This window comes from Heliangelus exortis, chromosome 14 (genome assembly GCF_036169615.1).
Source record: "Heliangelus exortis chromosome 14, bHelExo1.hap1, whole genome shotgun sequence".
Classification (NCBI taxonomy): Eukaryota; Metazoa; Chordata; class Aves; order Apodiformes; family Trochilidae; genus Heliangelus; species Heliangelus exortis.
Window position 1 is genome coordinate 8,083,627 of NC_092435.1, and position 19,138 is coordinate 8,102,764.

The window sequence follows — 19,138 nt, forward strand, 5'->3', positions numbered from 1 at the left end:
AAAGATTGCTTTATGCACATACAAATTTTTTTAAAAATTCAGAGTATGCAGTTGTAGAGTGTAGTCTAATCCCTTCTCTCAGTGTGTGGAGGGATGAGAATGGGAAAAGCAGATAACACAGGAAATGCATTTCTTCATCCTGTTACAACCCCCACCCCCCAAGGAAAAAATATACAACCCTGTTACCATGGAAGAATCAAGATGATAGAGTACTGTTGGATCTTAATATCATTTTTTAAAATCCAATTGGTTGCAGCTGTACTGAGAGGCAACAAATGTTTTGCTGCTTTTGCTGCCAAATAATAGATTATATTTGGAAGCATAAGACTAATGAAAAAACTACAGTTCAGAAACCCAGTGATTGCAAGGCTTCAGGCATAAGAAAGAAAACCATCAGCTTTTTTGTGAAGCATACTGGGCTCTCAAAATTTAGGTTTTATTTTTTGAGATGCAGTGTCAAGCTCTATATAATATTGTTTCCTGAGGATTCAATTTTTTACCATGGCAGTGATCCCAAGCTTCATGCTTTCTGCTGGCTGGAATTTATCTATTTACCAGCAGCAGCCATCTGCTTGGTAAGTCATTAACTCAGACTTGGGCAGCAAGGCAGGAGCAGGGACTAGAAGAGAGGCTTGTCCTGTGGAGGGACAGCAGGCATGGTGTTTCTGATTCTCTTTTCTATGTTCAGCGTTGGTAGACAACCTAGTTCTTTGCATACATATAAAAATGACATTTCACTGAGGTACTGCCTTCCAACAAACCCACTAGGGCATGGAAGTTGGAATTGCATTAGGGTTTCAGTGTTCTGAATTCTGTTAAGGGTCTTTTTCCCTGCCACATGTTGCAGGAAATTCAGATAACTTGGTTGAACTGGTAGGTTTTGGCAAATTTGAAGGCTGATCTTGCTGAAGGTCACTGTTACTGGGTTATCAGTAGCTGGATTTTATGGAAGTTGAAAAAGGTTTGATCTCAATAGTAACCACCATGACCCATCAGTTAAGTTGCTGTCACTGCATGGGGTTAATGCTCTCCCCTGTGGGGGGGCCTCAGCCAGTGCCCTCCATTTCACACATGGAACACACCTGGCACTGGTAAAAGGCTCAGCTGAGGACCTGCAGCATTTTTGATTGAGGTAACTTTACCATGGGTGACCAGATTAAGTCATCCTAGTGGTAGATGGGTAGAATCTGTAATTTCATTATTTGAGAAATTAAGAAAAAAGAAAGAAAAGAAAAATAATTATTCTGTTAAGTTCCCTATAAGCAGACATAAAAGTTAAATGTATACCATTCAATCTTGTTAAAGGAAACAGACAGTTTATCCATTTTTTTCAGTCATCTGTTCATTTTTCTGGTAGAAACATTAATGTGCATCTTTTAGAGATCTATAATTGCACACCTGTAGCTTCATCTGGCATAGGTGAATGGAAACACTTTTTCAGTGTTTCTGTGAGAAATTAGTAAGCTAAATCAATAATGCCATATTACAGCAAAGATAAAAGAAATATCTTTACAACATCAAGCAAAAATGTAGCAATCTGATCCATGTTGATGGTATTGAATGGCTCATCAAATATCTGTGCAAGAAGCAGTAATTTATTTTACAGTTTCTGACCACCTGACATGAATGTGTATGTATAATATGGTTGAGTGGCATTCATGCAAACTCGGAGTTGCTGGTAGCTGCTAAGATTTTATAAAAATGTGCTGTGGCTTATGAAGTAATTTTTTGCAATTTGTTGGTGATGAATGATGTAGGAATTTAAACCCTCAGAAATAACCATCTGTTACAAAACAGAGCACTGATGTGTCCCTTAGCAGCCTAACAAAGTATGATCCAAATTACTGTTTTCTAGGACAAGGGGAGCTAACCAAAGGACTCTGTTACTATACCAGTAGTATCCTTAAAAAGCTGTGCATTTTATCTTCTATTGGCACTATGCTGGTGAGGAATTCTTCCAGTGGTGTGCACAGCAGTGAAAAACTCTGAGAAATTGTCTTCAAAGAGGGGGAATATGTGGTTGATGAAGGTCAAAGTTGCTGCCATCTGTTGGTTTTAAAGAAAGATAAGAATAACAACTTGCCAGGGGTGGTCAAGATGAAGCCTGTATTGCAGCATGGGTTTTGGTGGGTTAATAAAGACAAACCCCATTTTACTCCATAGTCACAAAGCATGTTTTATACCAGATGTTGTTGAATATCTCAGAACATTTGCTTACAGCATTTAAAAAGACCTAATGCCATGGAAAAATGCAGTTCTTCCACTCTTTTAAAAGCTAATGTGTACCTACATTTTAAGCTTAATTACTTGTATTATGTCCAGAATTATTGTAGAATTGTATAAATAGAACTGTTAGAAAAGCAGAATAAGTAGAATTCCAACACTTCTTTTTTTACTTTTGTGTGTGTAATTTTTTTACTTTTTTTTTTCCTTGAACACCTGTCTTGAATAGAGACAATATGGATTTCTCACTTTGGACAGATATCTTTCTAAAAGGAAATGCTTGATAGTTGGAAGTACTTGATTAGTTTCATTGCCTATACAATCATATATTTTTTAAATAAGTTCTTATTAGTGATCTATTGGTTGCTCATATGAATTTGTATTTACTTAATGAGATTATAATTTTTGAAATATATCCTTGGTCCTACTACTTATGGGGCCTTCAGAAAAACAAAGTCATAAAAAAGCAGGTGTTTTTGCCAGGTATAATAAAACTATGATAAAAGTACAGGTGTGCATAGCAGGTTTATCAAGTGACACTTTTATAGATTACAGTGAACTGTGTCTTTATACGAGTTAAGAGGTAATGACTAGTGCTGTGGCTTTCAGATTGCCCTTTCTCCATCATTTTCTCTCCAGCTTCAGACTGGTTGTGCTATTTTATCAGAGTATGCTGTGAGTCACTTCTTCATTTTATTTTCTCTCGCAGATGGCATCACTTCATCTCAGGCTCTGAAAGTGACAAGTGACACTGTGGCACTGACTTCATTGTATTAGGCTGTACTAGCTGGGATGAATATATAATTTGTGTTGCAACTTCCTTTGTCTCTGCCTTGTGCAGCAGTGGGTGAAGTTAGAAAACACAAGGAAGATAATAGAAGGCTTCAGATACTACTGCTGTGACTGAGCATGAAAGCAGTATCAGTAATATCATTATTGGTCCCTGTGTAGTACCACTGATAATGGGTTTTTTCTAGTGTGCCAGGGAACATAGAGGCATACAGCTGACTCACTGGCTGACGTTGTCATTTTGGCACACAAACAGTTTGTAAAATGCTGCCAGTTCTGTCTTGCTGTGTTGGATCTATTTGCCTGGAGCTTTTAAATTCCTTTCCAGAGCTGGCAATGTTGGTGGAACTGTAACCTATGCATCCCACAACACTTGACTTTTTGAAACTGTGAGACATGAAACATTTGATGTGTTGCCAAAGTGAAAAATATTCCAAAGCCTAGTGTGAAAAGTTTATTCTTTTTTATACTGGTGTTATGATAGGCAGGCACTGAATTTTGTTGAGAGGAGAAAAAAAATGTGTTGTGAAAGACCTTCTTACCACCACCACACATGCTATATTTGATATTTCATCAAGATTTGCTGTAGCTAAGGGGTTCAGAAATAGTGCAATGAGCAATGGAACAGGTCTGCATCCAGGCCTGGTATTTAGGGAAATCTATTCCCATGTCTCCACATGGTTTTGACAGGTGAGTGAGTACCTGTGCTGCATTGTAGAGAGATGATGTAATAGGACATCAAAAAAATCCCACATATGTGCACAGGCATCACTTGGATTAATATCCAGACCCCTTTATTTCTGTTGATGTCCATGCAGGTTTTATGGGTCAGTAGTCTGGTCTTCACCTCTGGAATACTTTTGCTTTTTTGTGCCACTCTTTCTACGACTATCTCTGGCTTGCAAGGTCTGACAGAGAAGCACCATTGTGTTGCTAGGGAACTAGAGCAGGAATGAAGCTCTGAGACCCCAGTGAGCTTTTATGCAATATTTTGACTTTGTAAACAATATTTACATAATATTAGTATATAGTAATATTGTTTTCAATCTTAGATATTTGAGATGTTATGCATTAATTCTTTTTCAAACAAGACCATGTGGTTGCTCTTCAGAGTGAGCAAGAAGCAGATCATATACAACAGAATCATATTTGAGATGGGCTGCAAGAATCTGGGATCAGCCTTTTCACAGGAATGCACCAATTCCTGAAGAATGACAGAAAGAAAGCTTAAATGGGAAATTCACAGTTAATGTTTTCTAGGAGTCTGTACAAACTATTGCAAGGAAATGAATTAATCTTAAATTAGTTTAACCAATTGAAAGATGACTTTGCCTAATGTACTCCATTATCATGAATAATTCTGCCCTTTTGTCAGTACAGCAGTAGTAAATAACAAAATTCATATAATGGAAATTAGACAATATTTCTCTTTGCTTTAATAGCTGTGGCTTTGAATCTTCAACTGTTAAACAAAGGCTCAAAATCAACACAACCACCACATGGCCACTGAGGGTGACAGGGTGGTGATAACACCAAGAGGAAAAAGGAGATGTTTAGGTAACTTAGTGGAGAACTTGAGGAATGTTTTATTACCTGAGTATTGATCCCTCCTTGGAACTTTAAAAGTATTGTAATAAATAAATACAAACAAAATAAAAACTTGAGAAATTTTTGTATTGGGGAACTGCTTTTAGATAAGTGAAGAATGAACTGGTTAAGTTAGTGAACACTTTATTTACTGGTTCAGTGAGGTCATTGCTTAGAGAATTTTTTTTTTGACAGCCTTGCATTCTTCCAAAAATACTTTTGGTTGCTTGACAGAAGGGACTAATTCCATGTAAGCAAATGCTTGACACTCATCAGGGATGTGAGGATTGTAATGTTTGATGGTTTTGGTGTTGCAGAGATTTAGACCCAAGATCTGCACCCACAGATGAGATGTTGAGGTTGCTTTCCACCAGTAGTTCAACTCCTCTATCTGAAGGTGTCCAGTTTAGCTTGTAAATAAGAAAAAATTCACTGGGATGAACAAAAACTTTTTTTTCCCCTCTAGCCTCCCCCAGTACTGCTGCTGAAAGATCTTTGTCCAAATATATAATAGAAACAAATTGCCAAACTCTGGAACACACAGTAAAGCAGATTTCTTTTTGGGTGCTCTACCAGAGATGAGTGTTCAGCCTCCTGAGAACAAATGAGTGTCTTGATTAACAAGCAGTAAGAATAAATATGTAGGCTAGGACATGATGCTGAGGACTGTGTGCTGCCAACAAGCTGTAGCCTAATCAGATTTACTTCTGAAATGTGCTCCTCATGCAAATTAAAATGGTAATGTGAGCACACCTGCACTATGAAGAATAAAATGTATTTTAAGTAACTGTTTTAAAAATATTTTTTGTCCATTTTTAATTTTTTTTGTCTCACAAGTCTGTTATAATAGCTTCTGGAGATGATTAAAGATACTCAACAGTAGATAAATCTGGTCTGCATTTTTCAGGCAAAGAGAAATGTCTGCCAAGTCAGCACTGAGCCAACCAGAAGCTGTGGCAATATGGGCAATATGAAACAGAAATTAAGTTAATTTTAGCATGCCTTTCACTAAGTTTATTGACTTGATTTCTGTATTGTGCTAACTTAATCCATGCAGCTTCCAGTAGATTTGGAGTGAAGACTGCTTTTGTCTGCAAAAAGCTTTCCAGACACATTGCTAAACCTGCCAATAAACAGAACCACAGGTGAAAAATGTGACTGCTGAATGAAAACAGTAGGTGAAAGGGCCATTAGTAGAGGTTTGGAACCTTGGAGAAAAGAAAAACCCACACCAGTTTGAAAGTGTAATTAAACCAGTATTGTGAGAAAATAACTAATTCCAGTTTATGAAAGGATGCCATTAGTTTTACAGTTACATAGTGAGATGTCTTGGCTGATGTGAATGCTGGGAGCAGAACAGTCCATTGTTTCTAAAATTTTGTTATTCCTGTTAGTGAATGTAGAGCATTTCTGAGCTAATATGGGGGCTGAAAGCTTTCTGCAAGCATTATTTATGAAATTTATCTTTCTTCAGTATTATTGACAGTGTTTCAGGACCACCTCAAGACAGACATCCCAGCAATAGACTGTGTGCCTCAGCTTACCATGATAACTGAATGAAAATTTTCTGTACCCAGAGCATGACCCTACATAAGCCTTTTTGTTTCCTCTTTGAAGAGGAAAAGTAATGTAATAATTAATGAACTGAGCAGGGAATTTACAGGATTACTAAAAAAAATTTACTTCTGACCCACAGATTCATGCTATTATTTCAGGCAGCACACAGAATTAACAGCATCATTAGTATATAACTATCTGGCAGGAATATTATTGTTCATTGCTTAGAAAAAATATATGTGGAAAGTATGTTTTTGGTGGCCTTAGTTCTTAATATACCTATTAAAAATTTCCATTTCACTGTGTAATTGCTTTAGCAATATGAGAACTGCTATTTTGCATAGCTTACTCTTATTGAATAACGTGTAAGCATTATCACAACAGGAATTGTTACAAATATGTAGAGAGAAGAGCAGAAAAATGTGCAAGCCAAGCCTTTTTGTCTTTGCAGCTAGGGACCAAACAGATGCAATGGTGGTCATTGATAAAATGTTCTGTTCAATTGGACTAGTGACAGATGACATTTCAGTATATGTCATTGCAATAAATCCAGTGGGAGAGTATTGAAAATATAGTCCTTTGCTGTGAACACTTTATCAATTTCTCCATAGTTGGATGTAAGGCTGAAATAAGACCAATCTATATTTCTAGCCTTGGATTAAAAGCACAAAGACACTGTTGGTGTCACCATTCAGTCTTCGTAATGCCCACGTAATCTGATGTGGCCAGAACTTTGAGATGAGTCCACTCAGGTCTTGCTTGATAAGAAGCTCTTAGCAAATCCAAAGGTTTTTAAAGGAAAAAAAAAACCCAGCTTTATTAGAGTGAACACTGAATTACCCAGCTCCTCAAATATTTTGGTGATATATGGAAAAGATTTCTAAATCTCTGTCCTCTCCTGCATCCTTTTGGGACAGGTCCTTGCTCTCAGTCAACTTGTTCATTTTAGGAATAGTGGGGAACATCACACACCCTTGTCTTATCATGGGGAAGTTTTTCTTGTCCTTGCTGAGAATTGTGTTTTTTCCCTACTTTTCCCAGGAAGGGGAAGGCATGATCTCTTCTCAAGCCCAAGATTGTCAGCATCACACTGTGGTTTCTTCCCCAGTACATAACAAAGTTTCTGGTATCATTCAGTTGCTCCCCAGGAACAGCTTCTTAACCCCAGAGGCCTGCCTCTCTCTCCTCCTCTTTTTGGAACTAACACAGATGTTCAGGATAATCAGAACTGGCTTAGTCCATTTTAATTTTGACATCCATCTACTTTTCAAAAATAAGCACTGTCTATCAGTGTGTAATGGATGACAGTGATCAGATATTGGAGAGGCTTTTTAAATGAAAAAAAAATTTTTTTGAAACTAACTAGACATGTTAGACAAACAGCAAAGTAAGATGAATCATTTTTTCTTTTAAGAGAAAAGATACTGTCTACAGGGAGACCTTGGTCTCACTGCATAGTAGGTTGAACCAGAATGGAAAGAAGAAACAAATTCCTCAGGGTGTGCTGTGGCAGAATTATGAAATAAATAAAGAAGTACTGGGTGGGAATGCTTTTTCCTGTTACAAATGCTTTGAAGTGATCTTAGCTTTTTTTTTTTTTGCCAACTTAATACATAATCTAGAAGCTAGGATGTTCTTGGCAAGGGACATGCTTCTGCTTCTGTCTTGTTAGACTTCTCTCAAAGCTGATTTATTCTGGTTTGGTGTGATGCTAGCTGCAAGGCTTTTCAGCAGCACAGGCAGAATTTGGTCATTCTGGGAGGAGAGGGTCAGGTGGATAAAAATGTTCCTGTGAAAGTGTAAGGGTGAGAAATGGCAAAGCAGGGAACTGCAAGGGAAGGAAAAAAAGCTACAGAGCAGAATTTCTGGTTTGCTGCTGTGCACAGCCTGAGTGCTGGTTGCTGCTTCTAGAAGAGTCATCTTCTGAGTCATCTTCTTCTAGCAGTAGTGCAGCCCTTACAGCACACTGAACCTTGCCAGGTAGCAGCAGCATCCAGCCTGACACTCCAGTGTTCTGGTCTGGAAAAGGAGCCCATTGCTCTTTTGCTACCCAGCAGCAGTCTGTGCCCGGGCCCTTTAATATCATTGCTCTGCCCAGGGGTTTCATCTTGGCCTCTGGAAGGATGGAGTCTTGGCCAGAGTCTCAAGTTTATTAAGCAACTAAATCAGGTACTTTATTCTGGTTTCCTGCTTCATCACTAACACTTGTCAGTTCTCTATTAGGAAGGCTCAGTGGAAAAGTGCTCAACGATTCACAGCTGTGAACAGCACCTAAGGAGGCACAGGATTTAATTCCATGGTAGTTGGGTGTGATTTGTAACATTTAAGAGTGACACGTAATGGCTGTGTGTGTGTTAGTGCACAAAATGACAGAATTCTAAATTAATGATAGCTGTGTATTTGTTAGCTAGCTTGTTTAATTGATTTATTAGTTTTTCAGTAGTGTGTTTCTTAATCAATAAATGTTGTAGTCTTTTAAATTACTTCTGGGGCCTGCAATTAAAGAGGGAGAGTCAGATCTGTCAGCAGGGCCTCAGGTTACTTAAGCTGAGTCTCAGAAGGGATGAATCCATGCAGATCGCTCAAGAAGATCATAGATCTCTGAAAACAAATGGATGCATTGGTAAATAAGCAAGATTAATTAGAAGAGTGTATTTTTTCAACTCTCCACAGCATAATAAGGAATTATGATCTTATACTGCTAAGTGGGAACTCGCTTGGGGAAGTAGGAATTCCAGTTTTAGAGCACACAATATTTGTATAGTGATGTTAACATAGCAAATGTCCTGAAGTAACAACACTGAAGAATTGCATTTGTGCTCTTGTCTCCATTTTGCTTCAGATCTTGGTACATGATGCTGATACTTTGAGCAGAGAATAATAGCCTTCTGCTTCAATAGTTGAAGTCAAGGTTAGAGAGCAAATTCTTAACACAACTGTTTCACATAAAGTTGACTTGGTTCATTCTGGTAAATCTGAGAATAAACAAATTCTAGTGCTAGCAATGCCTGTACATTTTTTGTTGGAAAGCATTCACAAAATCAAAAAACAGGGCTGAAGGAAACTTGAGAGGTCATGGAATCTATTGAACTGTCTCATAAATCTTTATCTCTGCTTTAAAATCTCTAGTGAAATAGTTTCCAGAATTGTATTAAGTGGCATGATCCAGTTCTTCACTAACAGTGAAAAGAACTGATTGCTTCTGATCTGTTTCCCTGGCAGCAGAGAAAAGGCACCATTCTTCTACTATTCAGTAGATGTGGAACTTATGGTCTCTTTTTATCTTTCTGGTAGCTTTTTAACTATCAAGTTTATGAACATGCATTTTCCATATAAAGACTTTTTTTTCTTTCCACGTCTCCCAACATGTTTTCTAAAGATTTTGATTTTGCTGCTGTGCTTGTGAGAATCTAATGTATATGAGGATACTGAAATAACTGGAGAAGGTAGAAAAATTGCTTCATGCTTTGCATACAATGTTCCTCTTTATATCTGCTGGTATTTGAACATTTTAAATTAATTTTTATTAGTAATGTTGTGTATTTCTTTTTGCTCAGCTCAAACTAGTTCTCATTCTGAATTAGTAATTTTTTTATTATTCTCACTGAAGTGTACTTCCCTATCCAATTTTTGAAGTAGTCTACTCCTGCAGCACTTCTATTCCTGCAGCCCAGTGCCAAGACCCATTATTTGTGAAACGATGCAACCTTGGTACTTACCTTAAAATTGTAACCACTTCTCTGGAAGTGTCAAGATTAAAGACTGAATGTATTGCATTTGAACAAAGGAAAAGTGAAAAAGACTATGAAATGTACAAGTATTCTCAGAGTATTTTATATGAGGGAAGAAAGCACTGTAAATAGGCTAAAATGTATTGTAACGCTATTATATCATCCAAGAAAGGTCAGGGGATTACATTAGAAAGCTGATCAATATGTATAAAGCTCCAAGAAAAACTTGCTGAGCAAAAATATTTAGAAATAAAGGCAGTGGAACTGGCAGGAGTGTAGCCAGCCTAATCAATAATAAAAGGATAATCTGTCTTTCTTTGTGGTACACAAAGCAATAATCTGTTGTTCAGATTGATTAAATGCCTTGGCTCTGCTTCGATTATTAATCAATCTTTAAAACAGCTTATTGTGAGTATAATACAAAGTAGTGGAGATTAGGGAGAGTGATGACAGTGATATTAAGGGAAAGGAAGGGGGAGACCTTTTCAGGATGTGAAAAAAGCTGAGCTGAAGTGGGGGTTTTTTTGGACAGGCTTTCTGTTGATACAGACTTCAATGTCAAGTTGCAGAGCTGTAAAAGGGGGTCTAAAGGCTGAGTTTACACAAATCTCAGTCATTTTGATCTCTGATGCACAAACAGGCAGTAGGAAGTCTCATTGACTTGACAGAGAAAGAATGTGAAGTATAAGGACTAAAACCTGGAAGATCTTGGCTAGAAAAAAGAACTTGCTGCCCTTTGGAAACATGCTTTGGGCTGATCCATCCTTTGCAGGAATAACTGGTGGTATTGCTTACTTATACCTAAGTTTATCTGAACTTTGGGCCAGCCTAGGCTTTCAAGTTTTGTGCTTTTTCAAGTTATGTGGAAGATATATTTATAACTCCTATTTGGCACTCTATGCCTGGGGCTATGAAATTGCAGAAGCAGTGAGTATTTTTCCCCATAAATCCTATAGGTGGTGTTTTAATTTCTAAATACAGGGGCAAACCCCCAAAGTTAAAATAGCAAAAAAGGCTTGCTGCTGTCTGAGCCTTTTTTTTTTTTTTTTTTTTTCCCCTTTGCCATTTTTAACTTCTATTACATGGTTCAAATATAACTGTTTTACTGAAATCCAACTTTATAAAAAGCAGAATCACTGAAGGCCCTGAGCACCAGCCCCTGCTTTGAGTCTGGAGCTTGGACCAAATGCTTTCCAGAAGTCCTTTTCACCTTATCTTAATCTAGGACTCAATGATTTGATGTGGAATAAAAAAGATTTTGTACGTTAGCCTTTAAAAAGCTTTGGTGCAACTGATGAGAGTGGTGGGCTAATATTTACTTCTCATTCCCTTTTGGAGGGCTTTCTTTCACTGACACTTCCAACTCTTTGTAAACATGAGCTGCTCCATCATGCTGTCTTCTCATGACTGTCACTTATTCATCTTTGTTATCTGCATCCTGCAGCACTTTGAGGAAATAAATGCTTCTCCATGGTGAGAATAACTCGAGTCTCAGCAAACTCTCTCTGAGGATTTACACGTGTGCAATGGATCTATGTTGGTTTGCCTCTGTTCCTTCAGAGTACCACTGCATACCTATGGATGGTTTACAGAGAATCAAAGGCTGCTGTTACAAAAACTGATGTTAGATCTTCAGAAAAATGTTCATCATTTGCACAATACTGACCTGCACGACTTAGGATGTGCTGTTCTGTGAGTATAATCAAGCAAGTCTCAGTCTCAAATTCTTTTCAGTTGTGTTACGTGCTGTGTTTGTTCTGTGTTTTGTGGGATTTTTCATTGTTTGGAGGGGTTTTTAATAGGATTTTTTGATGGTAGAATGAAATAATGAAGCTGATACAAGATGCCTATAAAAGTCTGGAAAATTTATTACTAACCGACATGGGTTGTGTTGTTGTGTTTTGTTTGTTTTTTTTTTTTTAAATTCTATCCAGCTGGTCATTAGGCCTTTCCAACTGTCAGTGTCTTATGTAATGTCCTTTAATAGCAGCCATAATTAGCTTTATGCTGATCAGAGTCATTTGGGATAGTGGTGGTAATATTCAAATCCAAATATCAAAATCCCAAGGAAGATAACTCTAAGAGACATATGTCTAAGCCAGCATTTATGACTTTCAGTCATAAAGTCTCTAACTATTGATTTATGAACATGTTGATTTTGAACTACGGTATGGAAATTTATCTATTAAGAATCCACAGGAGTTCTGGAAGGAAAGTACAGATGTCTCTCCAAACAGAAATATGTCACTTTTTTTTTCCCTATGCAGCCCTGTTTTTACTTCAAGTATTGAATTTGTTCTTACTTGTCTAGCTTCTTTTTTAAAAGAGGTCATGAAAATCGCTCTTGGCATTGCTCTCTATAGGAACAAATTGTCTCCATTTTAAATCTTAAACCAGACCCCTAGATATAAAAATCTATATAGATGTTCCTCACATATCTATATTTGTCTCCTTTATGGCTGTTACAGGATCGTGATTTTCTAAACCAGCTATTCCATCTGAAAGAGGTACCCAGCTAAGTAAAGGTCAGGATTTCAAACACTCCAGACATACATTTATTGACTAGATCCAGCAAATTATTTGGTTCATGTGTTGCCTGGATCCCAGATGCCACTTCATGATGCATTGATTATGGAGTCCATGTGCTGAACATCAGCCTCTGTGTTCTGCTCTGCAGTCAGATAGGATAAACTGAACAGGACTTCAAAAAAAAGAAATACACCTTGACAAGTAAAAATTGTGCCTCCTGCATTAAGGTTCTTTAAAGCTGGAAGTGTCTGAATTTAGGCTTTCAGTTCTTCAATAAATGATCACAGTTCCCTTTTTGTTCTTTGGCATTGTAATCCATTTGAGGATTCTGTCAACACTCCTTTCAAAAACTGCATAAACCTGGTAAGATTTGTAAGAGAAAAATCAATACAAGTTACCTTTTACTCACAACTTAAAAGTTCCCAGCCAGACCTTCCTCCAACAAAGGATTTTCAGTAGTAGAACAGGAAAAGCAGACTTCTGTTTCTTTAGGGTTCCCTACTGAAAGGCATTAGTGGTACCACTCCAGGGATTATTTTTCCTGAGGGATTATTTTGGTTGACCTCTACTGGCTCTAACTGACCAGAAAGTCAGGACATGTCTAACTCAGGCAGGGTGGTGGGATAAATACTGAGAGAATAAGTGCAGCACTTGAAACATCAGCTGGATGGAAAGCATGTTGACTTCTCCCAAAAGAGATCTGTCAAGATGCATTGCAGGATCTATTCCTTACCTCCCTGCTTTAATTTTCTACATCATTTAACCCGTGTTTTCTGTGGCAGAACTGCTCTGCACATCAGTGCTTCCCTTTATGTTTATTAATAAATAGTAGCTGCTTCTATGCAAGATTTTTTGGCATGTAGAGGTGAATATAATCCCTCTGGGCTGCAGATAGAGACCAAAGACAACTCCCAGACCTTCTAATAAGAAAACAAACTGTTAATGAATGAACAGTCTGCAGCTCAAATAACAGCTCCTTGCCTATACTCCTGCCCAACTAAATTTAGTGTAAAATTTAATTCTTTCTGTATTTACGTTCATGGCTTCTCTGTGGAACTTATTTCCTCCAACCTAACTTCTTCATACTTCAAATCACCTTTGGTCAAAGTGTAGTTTCAGGGTGTAATGTGGGGGAAAGAATGCTACAGTCAGTTGAAAAATAATATGCTGATGTACAAGAATAGGCAATAAGATTTTCTCTAAAGCTGTACTCCTAAAAAATAGTACTAAGTATTTTAAGGCTATTAAAATATATTGAGGCCCTTCAAAAATTCTAAAAGGACTCACTTTCCAGTTAAATTTATCCAAATTAAAATCTTGTACTTCTGTATTATGAAAAACAGAGAACAGGCAAGCATTGAGGTTAAGTAGAAGAGGCAAAATTTTGCCTAAATTAAGCACTGAAACTGCTGCGAACTTCACTTTCAATGCCTGCTGAACAACTCAGCTTTCAGAATCACTACACTTAGAAATGATATTATGGACCTTGCTTGTAAATCTACCATTCTAACCATTCTGTTATTGCTAAATCTAGGTGGTTTTTTAAAATGCTCAGCTGTGAAATAAAAGATACGCCCAATGGTATATCTTGAAAACCTTGAAAACATCCTCACAGGTCAGCACAGATTGTCACCTTTAACATAATTATTGATAAGTTGAGGTGTATGCCAGACAAAGCCTGAACAGCAAGCAATAAATTAGAGACTTTTCATTAACACCACTGATAGTTTTAAAAAGTGAGGGTTTTTTTGTCAACCCTCTGCTGATATGCAATGCCTTGCTAAGAATTTTTTGTTATATATCTGAAACTTTGTTACTCAAGTCATGTATGCTCATGGCATAGATTAATACAGTACTTTGCTTTCTTTATGAACACACTTATTGAGGAGAAATATGGAATTATTTACAGTCATCTTTCAGACAAGGAATCTGTTTTGCAGAAAGGCAGGAGAATTGCAGAGCTGAAGATACCAATAATTTGCTGAAATGTGATCCTGTGCTTTGTTTGGGGGTCACATTTACTGTTTGTAAGTGCTGTCTGCTCCTTGTTATTTCAGTCTTTCAGAAGTCCTTTTTTTTTATTTGCAGACAAGAAAACTTTCAGTAGTGTACAGGTTATATGAAAAATTGTTATAATATTTCATAGTGCTAGTTTGTATTGTGTTGGTTTTGAAACATGTTTCATTGACAGTTCCTTAGAAAGCAAACCCCCCCCTACGTAACATTTCAGAACTTCGTTCCAGTCTCTTTACTGATGTTCTTGACATTTTTTCCTTATAAATGTAAAGTAGTTCTGCATAACTATTAATTGGATCTTTGGGGAAGATCAGCAGAATTTCTTTTTCTCAGCAAAATCATATGGTGATAACTTAAGGCTATCTTAGATCACTGAAAGAGTATCAGCCATGGGAATTTCACCCTGAAGAAAAGGCCTATAAGAACCTTTATCTTGTGGCTGTCCTATACTCTTACATTTTACCATTTAAAGGAACCTAGGGGAATGTATGCCAAAATGTTACATGGTGCAAAAAGTGGACTGAAAGTAACTAACATTTATATCAGTGGAAGGGAAAAAACCTTTGTGTTTTGTGAAACTTACATGTTCCAGAAGAATGTTGTTTCATTAATTCCTTTTGCCAGCATTGCCTTAATCTAGCTGAGCTGATCTGTGTTACCTGTAATATTGAGATTGTTTGTTACTACTGACTGCTTCTGTGGTTTTAAGATACTGCTTGGAGAGACATCTCCCCTGCTCTGTGATGAGACTGCAGGCTCTTCTTGCCTCCTGCTGGCAGAGAAGGTTATTTCCCAACTGGGCTGCTTAAAGTTCATTTTCAGACTTTTTATTTCAGGCACAGTCAAGAGGAGCTTCCGTCCACTGAAGAAAACAGATTTGCCACCCTGCAAAGCAATGTTGCTCTTTCAAATAAGGCAAAAGACCACCTTCTTCTGGGTAATTTTGCCAGTCAGCTCTTTGAGCCACCTTTAAATGGATCCTGTTCAAGTTTAACAATTGAGAAATAAGCTCCTTGAGCTTATTTTAATAATTAATGCTTAATTCTGAGCATCTTTTGACTTTTTTGTCAGAGTGGATCCAGCTTTTCTAAAGGTCCTTATTGGCTTCTCTGATATACGCAGTAACTGGACCTTTAAAACACTCTTTTGATAAGTAATTTAGCAACTACAAGAACTGGAGAGAGAGATATTTTCATTTTGGTGCCAAAGAAAATGAAGGCAGGCAGAGATGCACTCAAGAAAAGAACCATAACAAGGAAGGTTGTGGATGTGGCTTTAGAATAAAAAGCGTTTGTTCATGTGCTCTTTGAAAGCTTGTATCTCTACTGATACATTAAAGATACTTTGAGATGCTTTCACCACCTCCAGCCCTCCCATAAGGAGCTGTTTAATAAACTGGGAAGCAGTCTGTTATACAAAAAAAGATATTACACATCAAAATTCAAGGGTTTTTTATACTAAGGCTAAGTGTAAGACAAAAAACTTTACGTGAAAGCCACAAAATCAAACTAGTTTACAGGTTAAATCACTACTATGACTTTTTTAGCACATAGATCATAATTTGATTACACATAGTAAAACTAAGAAACATGTTCATTGAATGACTGAATTTCCTGCAGCCTCAGAAGTCCTTTTTATTCTTCTTTTAAGGTATGTACTTTGTTCAGTTAAGTTCATATCATAACTGATAATGTAAAATAAGTATTTTGATTTCTGTTGATGCATCCCTTACAGAATGGAGTAATTTGAAATCATTGTAAGCTATTGTGGCTGTAGAAGTAGAGGAAAGTATAGACAAAGAAGAAAATAGATATAAACATTAGTGAACTCTGGTAAGAATACTGATTTCTTTTGAGTTTTTTGACAGAAAAAATGGTGAATGTCCAACTCCAATAGCATCACCTGAAGAAAATATGGGAATGTAGCAAGGGAGGAAGAAAGTGATGAATGCTACTTTTTTTACAAAGATAAAAAAATGGAGTCCTTCTGCATGAAGTATTCATCATTTTCCTTTCTGTTCAACAGCCATTTGGTAAGCATTTGATAAATGTCCGTTTAGCTGTAGTAGGCAAAAATAATGTCTAAAGTCTTGGTTATCTTTCAAAGAATCACATCTAATAGTGAAAAACTTTATCAGGTTCTGTACAACTGTTTAATGTCTGAGGCTGCAAGCAATTTTCAGGAGAAAGCAGTGAGGAGTTTTAGTCTGAATGGCAGCACGTGTTGCAAAGAGGGTATAATGCATATGCATTCACATCTGTACTGAGCAGATTTGATAAAAATGCCACTGGGGATATTGGTCTCAGAGGAAAAAGACATTACTCCAAACACATATATTCAGAATAACAATGAAACTACCCACTGAGGGTTTCTGTGATGTTGGATCTGAACTCTGAATGTTATTACAGGGTAGAAAAGGAGAAGAGAACTCATACTTTATAGTGGTAAATCATGCACAGGCTGAAGTACATATACAAAAGATGTCTCAGATGGAAAAAGAAAGGGATGTAATTGAAAATGGTACATATAATTTCTGGATTTTTAAAAGGACAATCTTGCTTCTTTACAAAGAATTTACAAGTTATGTTCCTTTAAAAGTCTAGTGAAAAATGAGGTGCAAATGATAGATGGAGAGTGACTTCTCTTGGTAGGTACCAACAGTTTTAAGAACACCTTCAGGGCCCTCCAAAATGTTAAGCTCATCTGAATCTGTTTTGTAATCCTGTTTCTCTCTTTTATAGACATTTGTATGCAAAGCACAATCCAGCAAAGTTTCTACTTGTTTCTAAGTTAAATTACCATAGCAGATTTCCAGGTGCTTTTGGAAGGTGGCAGAGACAGCAGTGTTCTGTTTTGTGAAATATCTTTACTATTTATTACATCTATTCCTGATGGAAGATTGCAGTTACTATCCAGCTTCCAGCAACTCTTTACCTGAATCATGACAGCTCTTAATTATGTGTGAAAGTAGAAGTTATATACAGAGAAATTTCTTAAAGGGAATTACCAAGGAGATATATTGATATATTCAGGCTTAGAACAGACTTCAGCTGGGCTATTCTTCTTGTGGTTCTCTCTGTTGTTTCTGCTTCAGAAGCTGTGTAACTTTGCCTAACTGATGATACCAGGATTTGCATTAGGAAAGAATTTCTGCTCCCTCTTTCTCAAAGTTTCTCCTCCTATGCAGTCAGATTTGGTCCTGTCTCTATTTCTTACAGCCTCATACTGAGTAGTTCATATTCCACTACTGAGTATACTCACCAAGAAACAGAAAGAAAGCAGTACAAGCTTTCAAATTTCTGATCAAGCCTAAAATGTCAAATCTTATTATTGAACTAAAAAAATTTAATACTCTTAAGTTATAAATGTAGCACTTTTAGTCTAAGTATTTAATAGCAAAGATTTTTTAGGGTCTGTACTTAGAGAAATGTATTACAGTGGTAGTCATACTGGACTTGATTTTCAAGAAATAATTTCAAGCCTGCAGAAGCTGACATTTCAAAAATGCCCTATTCCAAGTCATATTAAATCCAAGATTTTAAAGGTTGGCTCACCTCAATACCTTCTTAATGAATGAAGATAGCTGAGGTAGGACAGATGTACAGATTCCTGGCCCAGAATAGGCAGGGTGTTAGGAACTCTGCCATTTCATACAGGAGAATTAATTTCAGATCAGTTGTCACACACAGGCAAGAAAAAAGTTGAAGTCTGGTCTGTTTCACCCAGAGAAAGACACTGAAAAGATTTTACTGCATTGCACATCTAAGATATTTCTGTTTCTGTGGGAAGTTTGAGCTTCATGTTATTAACATTTCAGAGAAACTGTTTTTTCCTGAAAACTTCCAGTAAACTCTCAATGTGGTAAAAAAATTAAGCTGTATTTATTATAAGTTGTTATTTCCTGGCCAGACTTTCTTCATTTATTGTTATTCAATTATGGATGGACAGTCTGATTTTTATAAATCTTTCTCAATTCAGATTTCATTGTAAGACTTAAAATGGCTTGAAATAAGCCTCATTTATTGAAGGTAAGCCTTAGACCACAAGGTAGGTTAAATGAAAAAATGCTCAGAGTTTCAGGAAAGAGATGATCATTGGGGACTGTAGTAGTAACTTGCCTTGGTAGGTTGACTGTCATTGATGACCCTTCTCTAATCCATGTGCCAAAGGAAACAGCTACATGTGTGACATAGTTAATTGTTGTTTTTCTGTTATTAAGCCATGAATATAATTCTCAATAAAGGAGCTGGCCACTTGTTGGGAAGCTACTTCCATTACAAGCAGAGAATATTCCTGTAAAAAGACTTCAGTCTCTCAGCAGCATTGAAATCTGAGTTTCAGAAAGCCCTGTAAGCATTTGTGCACTGCAGTTTTTCCACAGTAGGTCCAAGTGTTACAGGGACAAGGTCATGCTGATGCCCTCAGTGGAAGGGAAGAGCCCAGCCGCTTGGGGGACTTACAGGGCTTTTTTTCCTGCCTAATTAGCAATATTACTTTATATTTTACATATTCTTTTGCATGCGCTTGGCTGAAGTCTGCAGGGAGCTCATTATGTGACCAGCCTTGTGGTTATAGGCTTGCAAAGCTGTAGCTTCAGGGATGTGGGAGGTGCATTCACTTGAAGAAATTCCATACAACCAGACAGAAACACTTCTGAAAACTTGTAGGAAGTCTGTAGGGTGTCTCCTGTGGGTCATGCTTTATCG

The 19,138-nt window shown here is 37.1% G+C and overlaps 1 long non-coding RNA gene across 1 annotated transcript in view; it reads left to right on the plus strand.

Moving 5' to 3' along the window:
- The window catches only part of LOC139802441 (uncharacterized), a 67,225-nt gene extending 51,795 nt beyond the window's left edge, over positions 1-15,430 (plus strand). Inside the window, exons 3-4 of the long non-coding RNA XR_011728620.1 lie at positions 11,332-11,579; positions 15,269-15,430. This is a non-coding gene — a long non-coding RNA (uncharacterized lncRNA). The remainder of the gene's footprint in view (positions 1-11,331; positions 11,580-15,268) is intronic.
- The last annotated feature ends 3,708 nt before the right edge of the window (positions 15,431-19,138 follow it).